The following is a 7,251-nucleotide window of genomic DNA, read 5'->3' on the forward strand; positions in this document are numbered from 1 at the left end:
AACTGGTTATAGTCCTCGGGCAATGACATCAGGATCAAGTGTGCAACCAAGTCACCATCGAGCTTCACTCCCATACGCTCAAGTTCTTCAACATGAGATCTCATGTTGAGGACGTGGGTGTTGACAGAGCTGCCTCTCGGCATCTCCGTCTTCACTAGAGCCTTTAGCGTCTTGTACTTTTCAGTACCGCTAGCTCCTGAAACATGGTTTTGAGCTGTTCGATCATATCAAACATGCTCTTCCCCTCAAACTACCTCTGCAGATTCGGGGCCATGCTTCCCAACATGAGACATGAGATCTCATTGTCGTCAGTCTGATGGTTCAACCAAGCATCTCTGACGGCTCTCGTGGCATTGGCCGCAAGCTCTGGTGGTAGAGCCCCTTCCAGGACGTATGACTTCTTATCGTGCTTGAGAACAATTCTCAAGTTCTTATACCAGTCCAAGAAGTTCTTCCCGGTCAGCTTATCCTTCTCAAGGATATATCGCATCGTCAAACTCGGTACGCTACCGGTTGACGCCATGTCCTAAAGAAAAAGACAAAACAGAACGAACAAAAACAAATGCAGATTCTATCAATGATTTACTACCACCTAGTCCATCATCAATCAATGACAACATAGATGCAAACACAAGCTATATTCCCATAAAGAAAACAAACCCTATTATAATTTCCTATATGGGACTAAGATCCGTATTTCACATAAGAATGAATTGTTACATCCAACCTTATGCTAATTAGGTAGACATCTAATGTCAATCATATCCAATATGACTCTTAGATCCTTTATGAGACTATAATATCAAATATCATTGCATACTTGTCTCATCTGTACCATTAAGTCTCAAGTCAAACTTGACAACTTAACCTAAGGTAAACCATGTTCAAGTTGTGGGAACCACGACTTTCCACCCTGCCTTACAAAGATAATCCGACACGCTCAGCTTTGGCATGACCCGTGTTACGGATGATCGATGCCTTGACAGGCGCTCTAGTAATGGGAGGTACACGCTTAGCATTACATAAATAAAGGATTTTCGAAACCACACCTAGATCAAGCATCTACTTTCAAGATATGAGAACCACCATTTCTCCATCTTGCCTCACCAAGATAATATGGCACACCCAGCTTTGGCATGACCCATGACACGTACGATCGAGGCCTTGACAAGTGCTTTACTCGTAGAGCTCCTAGATCAACCGGTTTCTGTGCAACGATTGTACATAATCCGAATAGACCATCCATTCGATTATGTAATCCCAATCCCGAAGCTCCCACTCAATCAAGCATATCCAATATCTTGATTACGTTACATGCATTCATTCACTATGGACCATTCATAAGAATAAATCATGTTTATTTGAGTCACAATCAATCAGATTAAGCAACGATTGCATAATCGGATTAGAAAACGGAAAGATCTCAGAGTCTGGGACTCGAACCGTCCGTTCTGGAAGTAGAACGGACGGTCTAGCCTCGAAGAACAAGTGGAACGGACGGTCCATGACTGCAGAACGGACGGTCCACGACTGCAGAACGGAACGGACGGTCTAGTGAGCCAGAACGGACGGTCCGTACTCAGACAATCTGGAACGGACGGTCCACACACTCAGATCGGACGGTCCAGACCTTTCGGTCTAACCTCAGTCCATCACCCCTGGACCGTCCGGTCTGGCATATCCAGAATAGACGGTCTAGGGTAGGTCTACGTGATCAGATCACGTTTTCCCGCGTTCTTGGCTCCGATCAGATTCGAAACTGATCCGAATTCACTTGTGGACCCAAAATTCAAACTTCTGCACTCTATGCAACATGAAACATGCAATCTACCATAGATTCAATCATCAAACATGCATAGACATCAAAGCAAACATGGATTCAAACAATTCAAATCCTAAAACGTGCGTGATTGGGTTCTACGAAATCAAAACAGAGTAACCAGGCTCTGATACCACTGATGGGATTTCTGGGATCTCTAGAGTGAATCCTATTCCTAAGAGATCGATTCTAGGGTTTGCACAGCGGATGTAAAAGAAAAATTTATGAAACCCTAGAACCATGCTTTCTATGAATCGTAGAAACGTTAGAACGCTTACCTCAATCGATCCGGGGTCTATTTCAATTGATCCGTTCGTCCGACCACTCAAGACAGGAAGATTACCTCGCCCTCTACACGTATCTACACCTCGGGAGGGATTCCAACGATTGGAACTTGTCTGCTAGGACCCGAATCTGCTATATGGTTTCGCGCTTCGAGAAAACGAGACTTAGAACTCCTTGAACTCTTTGGATCTCACCAAAAGCTCTTAGAATTCTACCAAAGACGGCTCTCCAAGTCTCTTGATTAATTAGGGTTTTTAATCTCCTTCTTATAAGGTGATTTAACCCTAATTCGGTCTAATTTTCGAAAAACCCGAAAGCCGGAACGAACGGTCTAGAAATACACGTGGACCGTCCGTTCCAGCCACGCAGAACGGACGGTCTGTGTTAAGTGGACCGTCCGTTCCAGACCTTCCGGAACGGACAGTCTGTTCTGGACCGTCGGGTCTGGACCTGGCGGACCGTCCGTTCCGTACTTTCTGGTCCGTCCGTTCCAGACCCTTCTGTCTCGGTTTTTCCGTCGTTTTCTCGTGCGTTTTGTCCTTCCCTGCGTGTGTGACCCTGTAGGCTCATTCGATATAGCAGTATAACCCGAAATCTCTATTTTGGATATACAAGTCATAGGCGGTCTCTAGCAAGACACTATGACTACCTATCTCGAATATAGTTTGTTCGTGATCTTACAAACGCCAGTGATGATTCCGGTTGATGATCTTTTTGTATCGCGATATCATATGTCGAACATAAGGCATGGACAAACCACCTTATCTGATTCGACTGCTTTCTCGTTCACTGAGTTCGACTGTCTGAAATAGACGACGCTCATCTAAAGTGCGGCCACACATTTTTACAGTCTCGCTCACATGAGGGGCCCAACGATATCTCTCTCTTTTACGAGAGGTACAAATCCCGTTTTGACTATCTACAATCCCGCACATGATTCGTTTCGTACCTGATACACGTCTTTATAGTCCTCCTGTTACGCAGGACGTTTGACGTATTCAAAGCACGCAACTCCTCATGTTGGATTCCGTAGATATCTCAGGTCTAAGGATCTAATCATGGAACCGCCATATGAGATTCAAGTCATGACGCTAGTCCATGTGACAATCTCATGCGGGTCAGTCCAGTATTCCGTTCTGCAACGAATACCTATGATTGTGATCGTATCCAATACCTATGATCATCTATGTGATCATCAATCACACATCATACTAGTCTTATTATGTCGTTATTCCCATAATGACACAAGACTAGGGAGTTTAGTATCATTCATAATGATACATGGATTTCATAACAGATCTAGCATGCAGAAACATGTAATGAACAAAATACTCTCATAAAAACACATAGAAAGTATCAATACATCGAATGTATCTGAACAAAGCTCATAATCAGTACATCATAGAGCACTAAACCAACAGAAAACAACAAAAAGCTTAGAGAAAAAGAGATAAAAGAAGGGATAGAAAAGCTCATGTAGATGTGTAGTCTTCACGATCAAATCTTCCTTCTTCTTCCCGAAATCCCGTGAACTTATATTCTTCTCTCACCCAAAGCTCTCCAAAAGTATGTATCTAAGTGTTCTCTAAGACTCTCTGATGTTCTAGGACGTGGCTAGGCCTTTTTTATAACCCTAGGGTGGCTCCCAAGAGTCCTTTTTCTTTTAGGACTTTAAAAATCGCGAATTATGGTTTTTCTCCGCCACGTCCGGTTCCACCTTCTGTTTCTGGGCCTTCTAGACAGTTGAATCAGCCCAAAATAAGTGAACTCAGACCTCTTGAACCGGCCGGTTCCATTTGGAACCGGACCGGTTTCACTTTTTGGCAGATTTCTTAGGTTTTACGATTTTGCTCATAACTTTCAGCTCCAATGTCGGATTTGTGTGATTTTAGCATCTACACGAAGCTCTTGAAATGATCTTTTCAATGGTACAAGTTTCGTATGATTTGGACTTCTTTAGATAAAGTTATTGATCTCGAAACATGAGTACTTCATCTCCAACGCTCCAAAAACGTTCCTTTTCGCGTCCAATCAACTTCGAAACCTGTAACTCTGCAAAACTAAAGCACAACTGGGTTTGTATCCTAACAGGCCTAGAATATCTATAAATGCATGTGATTATCCTGTAAAACCTAGACAAACTCTCATAAAAATATAGAGAAAAATAGGAGTTATCAAATTCACACAGACTTAAACCTTTGCTCGTCCTCGAGTAAAGAACGAAGGAATAAAATCTGCAAAACAGGAAATGACGAACATCAAATAGCATCATCACGAAACTCAAAAGTGAAACATCCATCCAATGCTAGATTTCCGTGAATCGTACCGAAACCGGTCTATGATCTTTCTACCAAAGACTAATCTACCTAGTCATGGGATTTTTATTGCCACCTAGAACTCATTAGAATCTCTACAACTCACCAAACATGTTTCCGAACCTATCCTTATCTCAACTTAGCCTCTTCGATCTAAGTTCTACTACTTACCTGGATTTTTACCTTTTTGTAGAATTTCTCTATCAAACGCTAGCACCTCAGGTTTCTAGGATGTTGAAGTTGAAAGACATCGTTTTTTTTTCTTTTTTTCTTTTCTTTCTTTTTTTTTCCTTCTATTTTTTTCTTTCAACGCGATGTCCGACCCAAAACTTAGAACCGAACCGTCGATCGATGAACTCATGTCCTCGAACGATTTTTGTTGAGATGCTTTATTTTCTCAAGATATTCGTTGAACTAGATTTCTTCAACCTGCAAGACTCGAAAAAGGTTCTAAACGAAACATATAACATGGATATAGTCGTTTCAACTCTGTAGGTTCCAAATAACAACTCCATCCCACAAACTATATATAGAAAGTCTGAAGAACTATCAATTCGACACGGTTCAACCAAGTTCTACAAAGTCGCTAGATCATCAGGACGATCCTACTCTATCATCCCACAAATCTTCCAAATGATGTTCAAAACGGGTTTTCAAGGTATGCACGTGAACCTATATGAACCTAAATCTATATGTCAAATGCAATCATGCAATCTTTAACAAAAACCCAACTATATGAAAAATATAGAAAACGTGTAAATGCAACTAATGCAAAGTGATATGCAAAAAGTGGAAAATTTTCCTAATTCTATATGTTATGATAAAATGCACCTAAACTAAATGCAATCCTAAGTAGATAGGCCTGAATGTGAGGGATAGAGAAACTTAGCTATGCGAAATTCATTTGCTTGCAACGAAGTTAACTCACGTCAAACGCAAGAGCTCTCACACACTCTGTGAACCGGAATCTAGCCAATGTTTTCTCTCACAAGCTGGTATGCATCCCTCATGTGTCAGTGTGGACGCTGCACTCCTTATCCTTCGCATCGTTTCAGCTCTCGAGGTCTCGGGATGCAGACAGTGGAACCGGTCCGATTCCATATGGAACCGGTCCGGTTTCATTCTATGTAACTTCGCGTTTTTGTCTCCGTTCTGCTCCAAATGACCTGTAAATCACATTGTGCAGTCCTATACACGAGGGGAAACACCACGTAGGCTCTGAAATCCAAAATCTCATGCCTAATGCAAATATCTGAAGGCCAAAAATCCAAAAAGAAAAACCTAAGACTAACAAAGACCTCGAGTTGTCTCTCGAGAAGCGCTTCTTTATGGTCGTTAGCTAGACCATGTGTGAGCTCAGGCTGGTGGTGGTAACTCGAGAGGAAGAACACCTCTCTCTCCTATAGGATCAGCGGGTTATACAGCTTCAGACGCTATGTATTTACCTTGAACGTGCTAGCCTTGCTGTCATATAGTTCCACCGCTCCGTGGTCAAAAACTCGATGGATCTTGAATGGGCCGGACCACTTGGACTTCAACTTTCCTGGAAACAATCGCAAACGAGAGTTGAAGAGAAAGACAAGATCACCTAAGTGGAATGATCGCTGAATAATGTATCGATCGTGCCATTTCTTCGTTCTCTCCTTGTAGATTTTCGCGTTCTCGTACGCGTCAAGTCTAATCTCCTCAAGATGATGCAACTAGAGCTCGCGTTTCTCTGCAGCGGTCTTCATGTCATAGTTGAGCGCCTTGATTGCCCAATATGCTTTGTGCTCGAGCTCAACTGGTAGATGACATGCTTTCCCGTAGACTAATTGGAATGGAGTCATACCAATCGGTGTTTTGAAAGCTATTCGGTAAGCCCATACCGCATCGTCTAGCTTCTGTGACCAATCGTTGCATGACTTAGCTAGGGTCTTCTCCAAAATGGACTTGATCTCCCGGTTAGAAATCTCCACCTGTCCACTAGTCGGAGGATGATACGGAGTAGCAATCTGATGATGAACCTCATACTTCTTCAATAGTGTCTCGATGATCCGGTTGACAAAATTTGTGCCGCCATCGCTAATCACAACACGAGGAACACCAAAACGTGGAAAAATAATATGTCTAAATAGCCTAACCACAGTCTTAGCATCATTCCTTGCGCTAGCCAATACCTCTACCCACTTAGTCACATAATCAACCGCAACTAATATATACACGTTTTCTAAAGACGATGGAAAAGGACCCATAAAGTCTATGCCCCAAACATCAAAAGGTTCCACTTCTAGAATATAATTATGAGGTGTTTCATAGCGTCTAGAAATATTACCTGTGCGCTGGCAAGAATCACATGAGGCGACGTACCTATGGACATCCTTGAACATCGTAGGCCAATAAAATCCCGCTTGTAGAATCTTCGTTGTGGTCTTAGAAGCGACGAAATTACCTGCATAATCAGAAAAGTGGCAATGGAAAATTACCTGTTGCACCTCTTCCTCTGGAATGCATCGTCTGAACATTCCATTGAACAAGAACGAATCGTCCCAGAAATAATCATGCACGTCATGGAGGAACTTCTTCCTTCCGTTATAATTAAGCTCGGACGGGATTATTCGGAAGACCAGGTAATTCACGTAGTCCGCATACCATGGATCCTCTGTCGGGTAGTGACCGCCATAATCTGCTCCTCTCGAAAAGAATCATCGATCGAGAGAGGGTCGGATATCGCAAGGCGTGAAAGGTGATCCACAACTGTGTTCTCCATGCCTTTGCGATCCCTAATCTCGATGTCAAACTCTTGTATGAGTAGCATCCATCGAATCAATCGAGGTTTGGCGTCTTTCTTCG

The sequence above is a fragment of the Tarenaya hassleriana genome, unplaced genomic scaffold (genome assembly GCF_000463585.1).
Source record: "Tarenaya hassleriana unplaced genomic scaffold, ASM46358v1 Cleome429, whole genome shotgun sequence".
Lineage (NCBI taxonomy): Eukaryota > Viridiplantae > Streptophyta > Magnoliopsida > Brassicales > Cleomaceae > Tarenaya > Tarenaya hassleriana.